Below are 19,147 nucleotides of genomic sequence, written 5' to 3' on the forward strand. Positions count from 1 at the left end.
TATCTGCTCTGACCCGGCTGCATGTGAGCCGCAATAACAAAGGCGCTCAGCAGTGGGCCCCAGGATCCGTTTACTCAGTGGCGTAATGTTTGTGCTCTCATGGCCCTCATAGCAGCCGAGCGCAGCCCTTATCAGGGGCCCCGTCCAAGCTCGCCGTGGCCCTCTGGAAGGCTGCGGCTACACCGCACTGTGTACTCTACCACTGCAAACAACCCTCGCACAAAGGGGAGAAAAAAGAGCAAAGGGTGAGGAGGTAAAGAGAAGGATGAAAAACAGAGGGATCTGATGCCTGGGGTCTTGGTTGGTTTCCATAAAGGGGCCTCCATCCCTGCTCCTCTGGAGGGAAAGAAGAGAGGAGGGTGGAGGGTCGGAGTGCATTCCTCTCTCCTCATGCCCTGGAGGGGTGTCGGCTTTGGCTGCAGAACGGGGAACGAAGGCAGGTCTAAGCCCCTGCAGACACGCAGGCCTCGGCTGGCTAATACTCTGTTGGCCTAGCAGTAAGCAAGACTGAGGGGTCTCTGGGTCCATCACTATCCCCACACCAAGGATCTGATTGACTAGCAGGGCTCTCTGGTCCATCTCTTATTATGCATGGAAGTATTGCACAAAACCAATCTGTTTGTAAGAATAAAAGCGTTATTGTAAGAAAACCAAGAAAACAACAAGGAACAAGTGTTGATGGAAAACTATGGCTTTAATTAGTTTCAGAACAATATCCGCGAGTGGAAAACCATGCATCCTCATGAGGGAGCATTTCTGCTCTACATGCACAAATGCGGTCCTGCGAGCACAGAGCCGTGACGACCCTCCCTACGTGCCCACAACTGCTCAACACTTGCTCGTCAAATTGAGGCTGAATCCAAATGTCCGGACTTAACCGCACTTGCAGACTTGCGGACTTTGCGGGTGCGTTCCTGAGAAGTCTGTGAGTGCTGAGGGCTGTCCAAACCCACAGTTCATCAAGCCCACAAGAATCCTCAAGTGGATTTTCTGTAGACTTCCAGAGAGTCTGCTTGGGGTGCAGACTTCACCAGACTTTGCTTAGAAAATTACCCATAATCCTGCAGCAATAGGGTTTAAAGTGAAGATGTAAAATGAAATACTAATTATTATTATCAATAATAAAAAAACAATAATTATCATTATAATATTAATGATAATAGGATGTGTAAAAGATTTACTTTTGATGATATTTGCTTTTTTCACTTTTGTTGTATAAATGAACTGAAGTGAGATAACCTATAATGTCCACACAAAATAATAGGCTTAATGACTTGGATTTGTTTATTATAATCTGCTAAACTAAGTGGGGTAATGGTTGTTTTTTGTCAGTCTACAATGTGAAGATCCTCAGTGAGGATTTAATAGCAGTGTAGCAGTTCATGTAAAGGGAAAATCTCTCTGAGCATTCTGACCAAGTTTGGTGAGAGTAAAGCCGCAGACCAGCATATTTCAAAACCATTAGGAGCTGTTCAGAAAAACACTTTGAAATGAGTTACATGGTCAGGAATTTCATTTTATCTCCATGGAAACAGTGGAGGTCTTAAGTCCGTCTCTGAGCACATTTTATCCCCTTGCGACCCAGCGCCCGCACAGACTTGATGTGATGATGGTGAACATGTCACAGTACTATGACTGAAATCCTTGAGGGCTCAGTCCACTAGTCCAGAGGCTGGACAGTTGAAGATTCGAAGATTTGAAGATGAAGCAGTTTCCTGAGAGAACAAAGGGAAACATAAATAATTATTAATATTTAGCAGCTGATTGTCCTTTTTTTTTTTACCATTTACACTTAGACAAAAGTGTTAGACATTGTAGCAAAAGCCTTAACCCTTTTTAAACCCACTTTCAGATTTGTGTAACCTTTATTTTGCTTATGAAAACAGAAAAAAGGTTGATTTCACTGATATTTTTCCATCCAGACCACATTAGACCAGATCCAGATAAAAAACCAGTACTCTTGGACTTCTGGTCTAGATTACCAAAGGAGACTCTAGAGAGTCGTTAAATCACAGTTTCAGATTTGTGAAACCTTTATTCTATTTGTGAAAACACAAAAAAGAGTGATTTCACTAATCTTGCTGCTAGAAATTCACACCATGTTTCTCCATTTCGTCATGTAGAGCTCCTCTTTCTCATTGAAAAACCAAGGTAGAAAAGTTATTTTTATCTTTTCAAGTTCAATTACTAAATATCTTTATAGAGTAAATTTTCTAATCTGTCTAATGTGGTCTGGATGGGAAAAAAGGAGTGAATTTGCCCTTTTTTCAGTTTTCACAAAGGCATGGAAAGGACTGTTCCATACTTTCCATCCTCGTTGCTGCTTTTTGGGCTTTTCTCCTTGACTGGCACGCAGGGAGGCAGCAGGCTGGCATAGCCACTGTAATTTCCAGCTCTGTCCTTTCTCAAAACGCCTCAGAGAATAGTGCTTAATGTCATTCTTAGGCCAATTCAGACTTTATATATATAATATATAATTTCAAACATCACATCTATAAATACCTTCCAACCGCAGTAGAAAGAAAACAAGAATGGTTTTCTAGAAAATAATCCCAGTAGACATGGGGAGAAATCAATCATTTTGAAGTGATGATGATGCCACTTTGGGAACAACTTCTACATCCAAAATGAAATCAAAATTTCCTCTGCAGGATTAGCTTCAGCTACACGATGCCAGTGGTTGATGCGGAAATCTTCCCAAAACCCACCAAAAACCTGTTCCAGCTTAGCAGAGACCATCCCACAGTGTGACCAGAAGAGGCCTTCCTTCCATCGAGCAGCCAACCCACCAACCCACAGCTTTGTCTTTCCCCTCATATATGCTCTGGTTTCCCGAAAAACCAACAGCAAAATAGGATGCAGACTTGCAGACTGTTTTGAATTGCACCCATAAAGAGGACAGACGGAGAGATGGAGTACTCTTCTTGGTCCCCAAAAGTAGAGGAATGTTAAGCATATCCCTAAGAAGATTAGGGGTCTCCTTGTATAGCACACAGCTTTCCCTCGATGTGCCAAAGGACCTGTGTAGATCAAAGCCGCCTCGGACTTCCTCGTCATTAGCCATGGCTTATCCCCAAATGCTTTCACCCTCTGATACTGACCCCCCTCATTATCCCAGCACACCCATCACTTCTGCTGGCTTTGGAAACAGAGTTCAGGGCTCTGGCACAGGATGTGATTCCCCTCTTAAAGACCCCCTTCCTCTCTCATTGAAAAAGTTACACTCACTCAGTCAAATTCAGATGTAAACAGCACAGGCAAACACTTGAGTATTTCAGTGAACTAACATGCATACACAACACAGTGTGTTTAACAGCTGGTTAACAGTTTATCTCTGTGTGCTATTTGCACACATTTTATGAGCAACATCTATTTCTTTTCTAGAAATTAATCATAAATACACACAGCATTAAAATGACTAATACCAAACACAATGAATTACAGAGAAGATGTTATGTGCTTAAGCAAACAGAAAAATAAAGCCTAAAAGGGAAACTGGTAAAGAATTGTTTGTTTTGATATTACTGCTTATTCTTTTTCCTATTTCTCCTCTTTTGTTTACAATACTAAATGTGAATTCTTCCATTGGTCGTTTGCCATCTGGAAGCCATAAATGTCAAGAGTTTGCTTGCCAAGAAGGTTATAGGCATATTTATACACTTATGGGTCCTAATCAAAACAAAGATTGGCCATCTGAGCCAAACATTTACAGTATCTATTGTTTGTGAAATATAGAAATGGTCGCTTCAGAGGCAAGTTGAAAGGATTTGTAATTAATATTCAAAGCAGTTGCAGGAAAGACGAAAATACTATTCACTTGCTGCCACTTTGTGATTCATAAAAAATGAAGTATTAATAGCTTGCATTGCACGCCGTTCAAACCGCCAACATCCGTCTAACCAGCCCCCTATCACTAAAGTCAATGCTGCTTGATTAGCCATGAAGGAAGTAGGTTAAGAGTGCCTTTGTTCCAACATTTATGAATACATTCCTCCATACTGTAGATTATCCAGCTATAACACAGGAACAAGCTTGTCACACAGAGATGGATTTTTTCCTCAAAGTATAAAAGCATACAGTGCACAGCAATCCGAGCGTTCAGTGTGTTTGCTCAGGGTGTGTGAGGCCCGCCACGGCAGAGCTTGTTCGGGGTTGCTGGGAAGGCCACCTGAGCTGGAGAGAGCTTGCACACCTGTTCTCTGTTTGGTCAACAGCGCAATCGTGGCCCGGTCACACAGCACAATGCTATCGCTGCCGATCTGGAGAGCAATCCAGCACTTATCTCTTATTGGCTCAGATTGCAGCCATTCAGGCCAATTAGGAGCGCTCCCTCCTGTTCAGTGAGTTCCTGCCCTCCAGCAGTGAGGCCCCGCTGCACGGCTGCTGCAGTTCCTGGACTGGGCCGAGCCAGCCGGGGCACTGAGGGAATAAAGATTTAAGCAAACATCACGGGACGTCAATTCCCACATATGGATGTGTTTGCAGAAAGGAACAAGAAGGTGGAGCAGTGGCTGTTGCGACAGCGCAAATCTTGTCACAGCAATTAAGTAAAACTGTTTTCACAAAAACAAAGTTCTTGCTGAGTGGTTTGCACTTTTTCATGGATGGCTGGTTTCAGTTCAGTGTCAGGCTCAGAGGGAAAAAAGGGATTCTGGCTCTTGCTTGGAGTGAACTTGCAACCTCCCAGTCACAAAATTGTCCAACAGGCCACCCTGTCTCGACGACATTATGCCGTCTGTGAAATCTGTGTTCTACCCACACAGCACCAGTTGCAGAATGATTAAATTAAGTTTCCCTATTGGCCTGGAGAAGATCAGTCTGGCTAAATGACGCTGTCCCAGTGAGATTGAGAGAAGGCAGGTGCTGGAGTCTACAAGAGCTGTGAGGTGCCAAAGCCCTCCAGTATGGATGAAGAAAGCCTGGCATTGACCCTTTGTTCACACTGCTGCCTACTTCGTAGGGCCCAGAAAGAAGGCAGGGGAGCAAGGACTTTGAACACACCTCAGAATACACGCACACACATTTGCTATTTCCCTTGGATGGACTTACCGGTGTACGTCATCAGCCTGGCCCCATTTGACCATTGCCGTGGTGACGATTCACAGCCTAGCCATTAACACAGCGGGAGCACTGGAAATCTTGACACAAACCTGGCAACATACGCATATAGTCCACGCACATATCCCGTCTGAAAACCCAGAATTAGACATAGAAGATAGAATCGATCTTTTCATGCCTGAGAGCTCAGACTGTGCAAGTGTGTGACGCTAGCATCATGCCTGCTCACTGTGATTGTGAGTTTATGTATGAAGGTGGGAATGTGTGAAACAGACCAGTATCGAGCAGAAAATATTCTGCTTGGACTGCCAAGTTGACATGTTTAAAGTAATCAAGTTATTAATTATTTTTGTCAAATAGCCTTTGGAACTCGCTCTATTCTGTTACCTGATGCATCCAATATACTAGTTGGCTAACCCAAAACACAAAGATTTACTAGTTCTGCATGTATAGTGTGAAACAGAGTAAACTGTGGAAAAGGAAAACAAAAATGAATATAAAGGATGATGCTCAAAAAAATGTTATAGGGTATACAAGATAAAGTGTCAGTAAGATCTAAGCAGGAGAATACAACAATGGAAAAAGGACAGTGCCTATACACAGGATGGAGATGTAGCAGCATATATATCACTGTGGTTTTGATGAAGAAGATTCATCTCACTTCTCAGTGTGTCACCCTGCGCCTCACCTCTGCCTGGCAGCACTGTGCAGCATCATTCCTTGACAGCTCCGAGTGCTAACGGAGAGCTCAGAAAAAACAAGACACAAGCCAGAGACAGCAAAGACACTTGATATGAAGAGGGGATTTAGAGAGAAAGGAGACAGAACTACATCTAACTCCTAATAATGTCTGTAAGTATTGTATGTCTATGTGATAACATGCACAGCAGAGCAAATCTTTCAAGTCAACAGACAGGAAATCCTGCGTGATGCTGGTTGTTTTCAGAACATTTGTGTCATATCATTTTCAACGTGCAACAACTCTTAAAAAGGAGCTTTTTATAGGAGTCTTTCGTCTCAGAAGCGATTAGCCTAGCTAACCATAAAGACTAGACGCAGGGAGAAACAGTTAGCCTGTCTCTGTTCAAAGTTCATAAATTTGCCTACCTTTCAAACTCAGATGTTGTACTTTGTTTTTTTAATCTGCACAAACAGAAATGTTAAAATGACAATTTATGGCGTCAGGGTTACATGCTGTAACTGTTTCTTGATGTACTAAAGCCAGTGACCTCCTGGAGTCTTGTTGATGCAGTGAGGGTGTTTTTTTTTTTTAAACTTTTGAGAGAGCCAAGCTAGCGGTTTCCCCCTGCTTCCAGTCTTCATGCTATGCTAAGCTAATTGCTTCCTGGCTCTAGCTTCAAACTTAACACAAACATAAGATTGGTATCAATCTTCTCAGCTAACTCTCACAAAGAAACCACATAAGCATATTTCCCAAAATGTTGAACTATTTCTTTATAGCTCATTATATTTTCATTGTAAATACCTTGAAATTAGAGAGAATGATAAAGTGGGTGTGAGTGATAAGTGAATGATAAAAGTTTACTGCTTTTTATTTTATGGGAAATAAACATGAATTTTCACCAGTCTATGTATCCATCTGTAGCAGTTTGGTTTAACTGATGCTAACACGCTGTATATTTAAACCAATGCGACTGAGCTGGTTGACCTCAGCAGCACACCTGCCTTTAATAAGCACTAATTAAGTCCCATTGACAGGGCGTAAAATACAAAGATTTATAACTTGGACCACCGTATGACAGTCATCATGGTAAAAAATGTCTGCTCATCACAAAGAAAAGAAAAACTATTTTTCTTAGGAATCAAACATTATTTTCTCAAGAAATTAAATTAAAACAAATACAGATAGCATTAGCAATAATGGCAAGACTAATATAGAGTCTAAAGTATATGGTATAAAAGCTAAGTTTCAATAAAATAAATCATTTCAGGGTATTTTCAATGGTCATATTAGAGATTTCAACAAAAATGGTACAACACTGAGTACTCAAAGTTTTATATCTAGGTCAGTTGCAGCCATGCCATTACACCTTTCACTGAAACACTCAAATGACAGGGAAGAAAAGTCAGAATCAATGAAATACATATGACTAACAGAGTGCTATGATCTGTAGAGTCACAGATCCATTCCTCTACTCATGGAAATTATTCTTGGATCGCCTTGAGAGGCAGCCAAGCCGTGCCGCAGTCACTGAAAATCAAACATGCAGGGCACGGTACATATGAAAGTCTTTATAGGACCCTATAGTGTGCCTCATTCTTTGTTTCATTTACCCCTTTCCTCCATCCTCCCTGTCTTGTCATCCTCAGGGCTGTGTAAGCTCTGTGGTTTTGGCATGCCGGTGAAGAGAACCCAGTAGTTCCTGTTGTGGAAAGAGCGACTATTACAACCCCACACTGCTACAGTTCACGGAACAATTATCATAATTATCATTTCACCAAATAGCGCAATGATATCCAGTGGTGCGGCTGCCATGGGGTTTTGAATGTCAGCTTGATTCACCTGATATGTTTCTATTTTGCAATCTGTCTTTAATTTTGTTTTTTCTGTGTTTTCAGTCGTGGGAAGTAGTGACACAGTTGTTCACAGTGAGGAACTGGGTGAGTCACCACTGTAAGGAATTTATGAACCAACCATACTAGGTGATATACAGAAAAACATTATGAAATATATAAATACAAAAACCAATGCATTTGAGCTGTCCAATCCTTTTTTCTTCTTTCCCTTTACGCATCTGGCAGTGCACAGGCTGACCAAAGCCATTCCATGTAAAGAGAAAAATAAAGAGCAGGAGAATAAAGAGCAGGAGAAGAGAGCAGGAAGAGATGAGGCGTCCGCCAGTCTCCCAAACAGAGGAAGGACAGGGAAAAAGTGAAGTCAATAATAGTTTATATTCAGCCAAGGCAATATTAGCATCCATCCTCCATCTCCATCCAGCTTCTCTTTTCTTCAGCCACAGTGACTGTCGGAACTGACCGTAACTTAACCGATCTGTGGAGCGGTGAGCATTAGACACCAGCATGTCTGCCATCGAGAGTCAACATGCCGCCAGGGGTGAAAGGTCACATCTGAGCATAGGGATGGGAAACCGCTCCAGCGAAAGGAAGGGGGATAAAGAAAAGACCAATGCAGGGTGGTTAAGTATTCACTGGCAACATAAAATGAGAAGCAGTGGTTAAGGGCACAGAGAGGGGGATTCTAAGTGGAGGTTTAGGCTTTGTGTATGTTCATATTTCCTCTATGAATTTGGCCTGCTGTCTGAGTCAAATCACAGTTAATTCTTTGGAGAAATCCACCCTCTTGTTTAGATCCAAATTCCACAACCTCATTCACTTTTTATGGAATTTCTCTATGAGTAGTTGAAAATGTGACAGCAATCTAAGTCATGGGGTACAACGTAGGAGCTGTGTATGGAGTCAAACTGAACTCACTGGAATGCAAACATAAAAACACATAAATAAAGACAAATACGATGTAATGAAATATCTAAACCATGAATATGAACCCAAAACTGTAAGCAGGAAAATTTATACCATAAAATAAATCCATAAGTTCTAAAGTTTTCTTATAAGAGTAGGTGCTTTTATTGTGACAAACATGAGCAACCCATCTAGGTTAGGCTGGTGTGAAACAAATGCTTGAAATGTATCTAAACTACTATTAAATCCACCTTCTGGACATGAACTGTCATGGCGTATATGTGTAACCATGGTAACATGCATGCGCACCAGCACGTAAATTACATGGATTTTCCCCAAACAATGAGAAAGTGAAAAGCAGTTAAAACAGTGCTTGGCTGTGCTTTTGTCAGTCCTTTAGCAGCTTCTCATTAACAGTGAGTGAAATGTAGTGAGCACACAGTCATTATCCCCTGGAATATTACAATAAAACCTGTTTCTACCTGTCTGTCATTTTCCGTAACATGAGGTCCAGCTGCAGTTAATATCATAATTTCCCCATGAACTCTTCAGCACATAAAGAGCAGCAATGTGCTGCATAACTTGCACAAAACAAGTTGTTTTTCATGTTATAATGAGAAAAATGATCTTGTTATAATGAGAAAACGCTCTTGTTACGAGATACTACCTTGTTATATAGAGTTAACTTTCTCATTATAATGAGAAAGTTTTCTTGTTATATTGAGAAACTGAGCTAATTTTTTGTCCTGATGGAAGCAAAACGCTGCTGTAGTTTTCCACCTTTGCTCTCAGATCTTAGTTTTTTTTCCTTTTAATCTTTTCATTCTCACTGCTTAGCCTGTTCTGACATAGGGGTGGACTTAGTGTCCATAGGCCACCTAGCAAGTGATTGACAGCTGATAGACCCCTCTCACGCTGGGCATGCCTGTGGAGGAAGTCGGACAAAGCTGTGTAAAATGACTTTCACTGTAACTGCTCTAACAACAAACAGAAACAGGGTTATCTAGGTTTTCACAACTTTCTATCCGACCAGGGGCTGCCAGTAGTGTTGCTAATGCTCTAACCTGAAGAACTGTACTCTTTTATCCTAGCTAAAAATTGCTAATGCAAGCTAACATTACTCAACAAATGGAGCAGCATTGCCCAATGTTTCCTTTAAAACCACTTCACTGGTAAGCACTGATTTCAAATATTAAATATTTACTTTGTTTCTCACATTATTACAGTGGATGTGCACTATCCTTATCTGCTATATTTAATTGTTAGTAGTTAGCTAGTGTCAGCGTCTTTCCTGTTTCTGTAAACAAATGTTTATGTAATTTAGAGCCTGCAGGAAACACATTATTAACAGGCTGTACAGGTTTTTATGGCAGTGATGGTGGTTTAACTGTATTAAAGTGAGAAACCTGCACCAGATTAATTCTCATTGCCTGCATGTTGTGACAGTATAACTTAGCAGACCAACTTTACATGGCTTAGATATCACATTCACAAAATAAATGTTTTTCATTTGTGACATGTTTACTCTGTTTACATTCCACTGGGTGATGTCATAGATTTGGTCTAAACCTCTTTGAGAAGATAAAAAGTGCAGAGGAAAAGCACAGTCAAAGAAGATTTATATACACAAATATGTGATTCAACGTTAACACAAATCTAACGTCACTCTCACTACCCTCTCCCATTCCAAACACTTCCACTCATTCAGACTCACAGTACATTTAACAGTGTACTCTTGCATACTTGTGGCAGCTGTAAGTCCCAGTGAAGCCACATTTCCTTCATTAAGATATATTTCACTGGCACAGAGTTCTATGACTCAACCGGGTTCATTTATCACCATTAAGGAAGTACAAGGAGCCTGGGACAGGTGCTGAAACCTGCTCATAGAAAATTCCCTGTATTTTGACACAAAACACCATCACTATCAGTATTTTGCAAGGTGGTTGAAGTATTTACAGCTTAGCCAGTTTCAGTTTGTTACATGCATTTAAATTGCATACGTACCCCAGTCACTGGAAAATATTTTAACATCAGGTCCAAGTGTCCTACATGACTCTGTTTTAATTATGTTGCTGCATTAGAGTCTGCAAAAGTACTCTAAACATTATGAATTATGTGTAAACATTATTTGACCAAGGTCTTTTTTCATCTTAGATCTGTTACCCGATCCCTCACTCAAATCCTTAAAAATCGAGGAGCAACCTGGTTTCCATTTAGACACTTAATTTAACTACTTAATGGTTCTTGAATGCCTTAATCACCGCAGCTCGAGATATGTTACTCAGTTGCTCCCCGAGAAAACAAACCTCTGACTGACATTTGTTGGCAGGCATTAAACCCAAATCCAACTGCAGAACAACTGGGTCTGGCTTTTCAAGCCTTGTCAATTCTCAGGATTCGGAGGTGTGGTACAGTTCAAGGAGGAGCAGCCTGAAATATCTAATGTGAAAAGTTCTTGTCACGACTTGTGTCTTGTCTTAATTCTCATTATTCAGGCTTGGAAAAGTAATTTCACTGTTTGATCTGTTTTCTTTTAGTTGAGTAGACCTGTTGAAAAGTCTAAACTTGTAATACCCTTGGCAGACAGTCTGTGTGTGTATGTGTGGATATGTATGTGCATGTCAGTGTATTGTGTGCGTAGTGCAGTGCCTTGGGGTTACCTCCTGGGCTGAATGTGAGGAATCCACCCCCGCTTTCTCGGTAAATGTGCACCCAGTGCCCTTCTCCACGGCAAACCTCACCTGTCCCAGGTGTGCTCTTCCCCTTCAGGGGCCTTTAGTGAACCTTTGTGGAGAAGCTCCGAGGCTCTGGGGCTGCTGGGGTCGCCCAGCCAGCCAGTCCTGCTTTATAGCTCATCTACTGGGCCTCTCTCCTCCTCCTGTCCAAGCAGCCATGTAATGAAGCCCTAATGAGCCTGTCACTCCAACTGTCACTTATTCTCACCTGAAAGACACAGCAATAGACGGTGAAAAACAGGGCAAGGAGGTGAGACAGGCTGAAAGTGCATGGCAGGAGATTAAAAAAAGAGAAATTCATCAAGTGTAAAGCAAATGTAAGAATTAAAGTGAAGACAAAAAAATGATAAAGTTAATATTGTAGAAAGAGCCAAATGGGTTACAGGTGAAATTTGTAATATAAAAGAAAAGCATGCTTTATTACAAATGGATAATTTACATAAATACTAATTACATTTTACTCTGCACACTTGTTGCAGTAAAAGATGATTTTCCATTACTTTTGTCTACAGTAAATGGCTTAAACTCTTCACCCTCTTGAAATGTTTTCCAAGATGAAAAACATTAACAAGCCCGCATGCATAACTACAATTAGTTATGTAAATAAATAAATAAAGAGAAAGACACAAGAAAGAAAGAAAGAAATGCACAGACAATACATAACAAGACATCCATTACGTATGAATATGAGCAGTGGTGGGAGAAGTACTTAGATCATTTATTTTAGTGAAAGTATTAATACCAAAATTTAAAAAACACTCTAAGTAAAAATCCTGCATTTAAAATCCCACTAAGGTAAAAGTACTTAAAGTATAAAAAATAAAAATACCCATTCTCCTGAGAAATGGCCCCTGTGAATGACATATCACATTAGTAGATTGTTAATACTAATGCATCATTGCATAAGTAGCATTTTGCTAATGTAGCTGGTGGAGGTGGAGCTGCATTCTAAATTATACTTTATAAACAGTTAGGTAGTTTAGTCCAGTGGTTCCCAACCGGGGTTGGCCCCCCTCTAAAGATACTGTAAATCTGAGGGGCTGTAAGATGATTAATAGGGCAGGAAAGAAAAAAAAATCTGGACACAAATTTGGACATGGACCTCTGAAAATTGACAAGAGCTGCCAACTAGTAATGGTTCTTTGTAAAGGCCAAAAAGCCGAAAAGTTTGGGAACCACTGGTTTAATCTTAAACAATGCATTGTATTTTATAAACTTATATGTTTTTTCATTTAAAATCGTAATCTGAAAAATAACTATTAACTTCACTTGTTGAGTAAACGTAGCAGAGGAAAAAGTACAATAGTACTTGTAAAGTATAAAGTAGCATAAAATAGAAATATTCAAGTAAAGTAAAAGTACCTTAAAGGCATAATATGTCGGATTTTCCTAAAAAAAACAATGTATAGACACAAAAATAATCCCTCTCTATCATCACTTATGACCCAGTAAAAGCGTGTGGCAGTGTTCAGAAACCCTGCCCTCTGCCTTTGTTTTCTTATTTTCTTATTATTTTGATGTGTTTGGGACATTTCTGGGCATCAACCTTTGCACAGTGGGTGTGCTTCAGTGTTTCCTCTGCTTCTCTGTGTCTCTCCTCTGCTGCGAGCAGAGTGCTGCTCCTTTGCTGTCTATGTCTGTTTGACCAAGGTCAGGACTGAACTACACACACACACACACACACACACACACACACACACACACACACGCAGAGCAGAGAGGCCACAGTGGACAGGATAAGTGTGTACTTCAGCTGCATTGACACAAAATCCAGCAATGCAGCACCTTCCCGCAGGGTTGCATGAAGGTGTGGGTGTGTTTACTTGAGCTTTAGAACATAACTGCCATGAAACAATCCGAAAATAATTTTAGTTTTATTTATCTGATTCACGGCTTCGTTCTTGCTATCCCTGCTCACTCTCTACATTCACTTTCTAGCTTGCTCAACCACTGCTGCTCTCTCTCTTTCTCTCTCTCTCGCTCTCAGCTCACTCTGGTGTCGTTGAGCCGGGGAGGAAGGGCCAACTTTGATTGCTGTGTTTACAAACACCAACCGACAAATCCTGCATAGTGTGCCTTTAAGTAAATGTACTTAGTTACATTCCACCAGTGCATATGAAGATAGGTTCTATGGCTTGTATGAGGCAGGCTACCTCTCTACCACTGCGTGGAGCCAGAGAGCTTTTTTCCCTTGAACAGTGAGAGAAAATGTTTTTTAATAGAGAAGGGGAGGGAAGGAGGACTGAGGAGTAAAGAGAGGAGGGGGAGCAGTGTACAGTCGTCTGGCAAAGTCAGAGATCGCCTGATTAAAAGCATGTGCTGAACCCCGATTCCCAAACTATGACAGACAGACCGCAGCAGATACACAGACATGAACAAAGAAGTAAAGACCTCCACGTATGAACATGGACATATAATAGATGCACACATTTGAGAGGACATATATGCATATGCTTGCTGAAACACATTTGGAAATAATATAGGGGGTGGTGTTGCACATTCACAAGTGAGGTCTTAAAATTTTGATACTATACCTCCACAATGTTCACACTGAACCGACAATTTAGAATAACAACCTATGAAATGCATAAGTTCAGACCTCCATGTTCTTCTTTTACAGACTGATTTTTCAGGGAGGAGCATATCCTTCTGTTTGGGAAGTTAGTCAGTGATAACAAACACACTCTTGAGAATCAAGAGAGGAGTTAAGAAGAGGATAGGTGTGTGTGGGTGTGTGTGTGTGTGTGTGTGTGTCCCATGTAAGAGCATCACTGGCCCATGACATGAGCAACTGGAGCGAGCCAGGGCAAAGCAAACAGAAGCATAGAGCTGATGAAGGGCTTGAGATCCAGAAAGAACAGCAAAGTTCGAACCCAAAGAGAAAATATACACTGCACAGGCCCTCAAATAGAATAATATCTCGTCAAACACGAGAGCTGGGCAGCAAGTTCAGCTGCAAAATGACAACATGCAGACTCTTTTGTTCTCCAAGTGGTTTGCTGGGATGCCAAGGCTTTGAAGCTGACAACTGACGAATCCAGACAAAAGAAACAAATTGAGGGAAAAAATCATGACTTTAATAAAATAAATTTATATATTTTTTTCTTTATTTAGACTTTGCATGCGTTTTTTGTTTCATTGTGATCTTTCACCATGCTTTTGGTGTGGCTTTTCTCACTGGTGTGGATTTCAAAAGCACACATGCTGACTAGTTTACCTCTAACAAAACATTTAAGGGAGGTTGTGGGGGTGGTGTATGAGTGTAAAAATACATCAATCTTTGTGTGTCAGCACTGCCTTGACATGATGGGGATTTCACATGGCACAAAGCACCAACAAGAGTGTCCAAATAGTTGGTTCTTCTGCACCCATGGAGAAGTGGTCACATCTTTGGCTATGGTGTTAGTCTGGTTCCCCTGCTGATCTTCTGTTTATCTGGTTCTCAGAACCCACTGACAGCAGTCACGGAAACCATTACAGCCCCCCGTCACAACTTGTTTATGTTAGCTTTGATTAATAGCCTGTACATTCACAATGAGACGCACACACTGATTGAAAAAGAAAAAAAATATGACTTGTTTAATTTGAAAAGGAGCTTAATCCATTCCCACTCCTCTTGTGACTTTTCAGTCGTGCACCACACGAAAAAGAGAGGAGGCCAAGGAGTGCAGCCTGCATGCTACATCTGCAAACAAGCCCAACCAGCTGTGTAGTGTATAGATCCTAAGACTCTTTAAACCCTCACGTCTCTGTTCATTTGTCAAAATTTACATGGAAACATATTAGACATGCATTTTTGAGAGCTGGTTTCCAAGATGGGGGGGATGATGTTTTTTTTTCCATAACTGGAGAAAAATACAGGTCTCTCGTTGGTTTGAGCACACTGTAAATTTGAAATGTTTGAAATGATGCATTGAGAAGACTCATCTTTCACTGCAATGGAAAAAACCTCCAACATCTGTTGTAAGAACAAATAAACATTTACAAAGTATGTTATATATATATATATATATATATATATACACACACATATATATGATGAATAAGGCTTAAGAGGAAAACAGAAAGACATCTGCAAGACATGATATTATTGGCATCACCAGGAAAAGTGTGAAATCACAACAGCCCATTTCAACAAGAGCATCTCCTGTACAGAAGCCTTGCTCAATCCCTTATGTAAACCCAGCATTCCCACAATTATGTTGCACCATGATGACTGGGCTCACCTGTCCCAGCATGAATTGTGCTGAGAACAGCATATGGCAGTAAAGGATGTGCCACTTTTGAGGTTGCTACAGATATGTTACCAATACACTGTGTTACTATGGCTTTAAGCAAGTAGTTACAGAAGCATACAGTAAAATTAATTGGCAGGTAGAGTTGATACTGTAGGGTGTACCTTGCTTCAACATGCTGGGTTAAAGAGTAAAAGCCTGCAACACATTGTTACATTAGGTATAGTTCCTGATGCTGCAGAGTCAGAGCAGGCAGCAGTGGCTGGGTGTGTGTGTAATGCTGTGGCTGCGGTGGCCAGTGCAGCTGCATACCGCACACCGGCCCCCTCATGGCTGCTTCGCATTATGGTATTCCCTCATTCCCCATTGTGAAATTTGTTATCTATCATGTGACTGCCTGGGTTCCATTAAGGCTCACACTTCCCTCCATCCTTCCTCCTTTCCCTTCCTCTCTTACCTCCTTCTCTGATGGGGTTGATGCAGGATGGTGACAGATGGTGTTTCTCCCCACGTTTACGAATCTGGACCGATGTTTATTTATGCAGCGGCGGGCTCAACGGGAGTCTGCCTTTTCCCTGTTAGCACCCCCCCCCCCCATATATAAGAGTATTTGCATGTGTGTATCTATAACTAAGTGACCCAAATTCCCTCATACGTGAAGGCATCCATTCCTATGTTTGCACTGTATGTCATATCTATCAACGCTGAGTTCAAATGTGAGTGAAATGCTGATCAAATACATTAAAAAGACGTCAGTATATAGCTCAACCTTATCTGTGGAGCTCAGAGGAGTCATACAGTGGGTATGTTGTAATGTACATTTATGATAACTCAAATCTGCACAAACCTATTGGCCTCCATGAGCCTGATAACAAGTTGGCGCCACAGCAGAACTGATATCACCTGACACAGTGAGTGATTGTGAGAGAAAGAAAGAGTCTGTCAAACATATGACCAAACAGATAACTCCACCTTTCAGCTAGACCTCCATCATTCACTCTGACTGTTTATCACTCTCCCCCCTGGTGCCTGTTGCCCTCCTTTCGCTGCCCCTCCTCTCTATCTCTTCCTCACTTCACCTCCCTCCTCCGCTTTGCTCTTCTTAACTCCTAGCCGGGGCGGGGGGAACCACTCCGATGGGCCGCTGCCCTATCCAGGGGCCCTGCTTCGACACAGCTCTGCTCCCAGTGTCAGGGTGATGGAGAGGGGTTATCAGTCCAAACACCTCCCTTTTCTTCCCCTCCTCCAGAGAAAGGCCTGGGAAAGAAGTCAGACCGGAGGGACTGAGCTGTTACGATGGTTTGAATAAAGCAGAGCTGTTAGCCTGATGGAGAACGGGCTGTTTCTCTGCAAACGCGTCTGTCAAAGTGTTGGACTGAGAAAGGGTCGAACATTGATATCAGTCAAGTGAGTACCGTGCGATGATGTTCTCGGAGAGGCCCTTTTATAGTGATGTATAGTGCTTGTTCAATATGGTATTAGTAGACTTTAACAGTAGCTTTAACGCACACTCATCCATCTGATGACAGTTACATCTCTCAAACTCTCTGTGACAAATGTTGGGATTAAAGCATTTCAAGATAAAATATTTTTTCATACAGATTCTGATGCAAGACTTGTCTCTGGAGCGTAAAATAAGACAAATAGCGAGTAATGGAATTCTAGCGACCTCAGTGAAAAAGTGAAATACAACTTCACTAACGGGTAAATTGACAGGATTTTGTGTTCTGTTGGGAAAAAGATGAAAAGAACAACAATTCAGTGTTTAAAAACTCATTTCTGAATAATCTGCTTTTTTTGGTCAAATCGCTCAACACATAGAGGTCAGGGCTGTACTCTGGAAAAGCAAAAGTGAAGTCCAAGAACAACCACCTCTTCGTGTTCTCACACACTCTCACACACACACACACACGCACACACACACACAGAGGTCGCCAGGCTGTGAAAAGAAGCCAAAATACACTTAACTAATCTGCTTGATCTTGCAATTTATTGACGATGAAAACTTCAAAAGGTTTGAAACTTGACCCGCATGCGTCTCCTAAACCATGGCCAATGCAATTTCCACCGGCAGGCAGGGGGGGCTACGGTGGGAAGGGTCTGACCAGTGGATGGAGCTTTATTGGTTGCATTCGCCTCGGCATAAAACTAATTCACCCTCGATGACAACTCACGGAGGGGGCGAAAGATGAGATACATTCTTTTTACCCCCTTCCCTCAACTACCTAGTTTATTAGCTAGCCTCTCTGTGACAGAGCTATTCATTCACTGCCCTGCGCTACCCTTTCTCTCTGACACACACTACGCACATGCCCTCTTTCCCTCTCACACACCGACCAACCCAAACATGTTATATTACCGGCTGGGAATTTATATCACTTTCAGAGTGAAAAAGCAACAACGCCTCAGTCTGGGCTCAGGGCTCCATCGCTCATGTGCAAAGGCTGCCCTTTATGGCTGCACAGTAGTGAGGCCCCTCATACACTCTGAGCTCAGAATACACTCAAAGCAAAGAATTACAACGGGGCAGTCTTGAGTTATCACACACCATCTGTACACGTGGAAAAAATACCTCTTTATCTAGCTTTCCTGTATGTTAATGAATGAACAGACAGCAGAATGAGGATTCTGAGCATGAAGACAGCAAGACATTTGTCTTGGTTAAGCAATTTATTCATCCCGTCTGGAGTAATAACTTCTCAGAGTTCAAAGCTAAACAGCCTGTCATTAGTTAGCTGTACCTCTACTTGCCATCAATCACATTCTTAATAGGACTATAACTCTTCATGGAAGTCTGAAGAATAAAAATAAAGAGATAGTTTGGCTAGCAAGAGCCACACCAAGATTTTCACTTTCAGTAACACCTTGTCTAACACGCAGTGCTACCACTGTAGCTCCATCTCTCCCAGGGTCGCTCTGAAGGCCAGGAATGTGACCTGCCGCAGATCTCCCAGGGCTCCAATGAGCTCCACATTGCGCTGAGGTTAGGTACCCGTAAGCCCAGCTGGGCTTTACTAGCAGTCCTGCCTCTAGCAGCACTGCAGGCCTATCAAGTTACCCTGATTTTGGGTCAGTGAAGCCCTCCTGGTTCCACTTAGAGCCCTGTTTCATTATTTTAGATTTATCACTGCCATGTTTGCCAGTTGCCATGTTTTCCTTACATATCTCCATAAGTGTAATTCATAGCATCTCATAATGCACAAACCAAGACATTTTAAAGGACTGCAAGTTGGAGTTGTTCCAGGGTGGAGGGATTAGAGGCTCTCCAGGGGCCGCTGGGTAAAGCGATGGAGTGTTGCCCAAAGGAGAGAGAGGCCAGTCCCAGTGGAGTGAACATTACTGGATATGTACCGAGTCATTGCGTGGCCTAAGGGTCTGGCCTGACAGCCACCCACACCCTCCTCCCGGCATGGCAAGGCAGAGAAAGTCCCAGAGGATGACACAATGGCCAACTAGTGTCATGGATAATTTCCAAATCTTTTCAAATCTTGCATGCTATTTTCCCCTTATTGTTTACCTTACTGAGGCAGAACATCATTATTTTATCATTATCTCATCTGCTGCTGATTTGCAAACAATGACCTATTGATAAATGCAAAGAATGAGAACTCACAAAGCTGTCTTGATAAATTTAAACTGCTTAAGACGTAGATGAATATCAGTGAAAGATGAAAA

General features: G+C 41.8%; 2 long non-coding RNA genes across 2 annotated transcripts; one reads left to right on the forward strand and one right to left on the reverse strand.

The window, feature by feature from the left end:
• Positions 1–569: 569 nt before the first annotated feature.
• LOC121911266 lies at positions 570–7,345 on the reverse strand. Its single transcript, XR_006099805.1, has 3 exons — positions 5,747–7,345; positions 5,050–5,188; positions 570–1,715 (listed from the first exon to the last, which is right to left on the reverse strand). It is a non-coding gene; the product is annotated as an uncharacterized LOC121911266 (long non-coding RNA).
• Positions 5,824–8,642, forward strand: LOC121911267. The gene is made up of 3 exons (XR_006099806.1): positions 5,824–5,910; positions 7,639–7,680; positions 7,822–8,642. It is a non-coding gene; the product is annotated as an uncharacterized LOC121911267 (long non-coding RNA).
• The last annotated feature ends 10,505 nt before the right edge of the window (positions 8,643–19,147 follow it).

The sequence above is a fragment of the Thunnus maccoyii genome, chromosome 14 (assembly GCF_910596095.1).
Source record: "Thunnus maccoyii chromosome 14, fThuMac1.1, whole genome shotgun sequence".
Classification (NCBI taxonomy): domain Eukaryota; kingdom Metazoa; phylum Chordata; class Actinopteri; order Scombriformes; family Scombridae; genus Thunnus; species Thunnus maccoyii.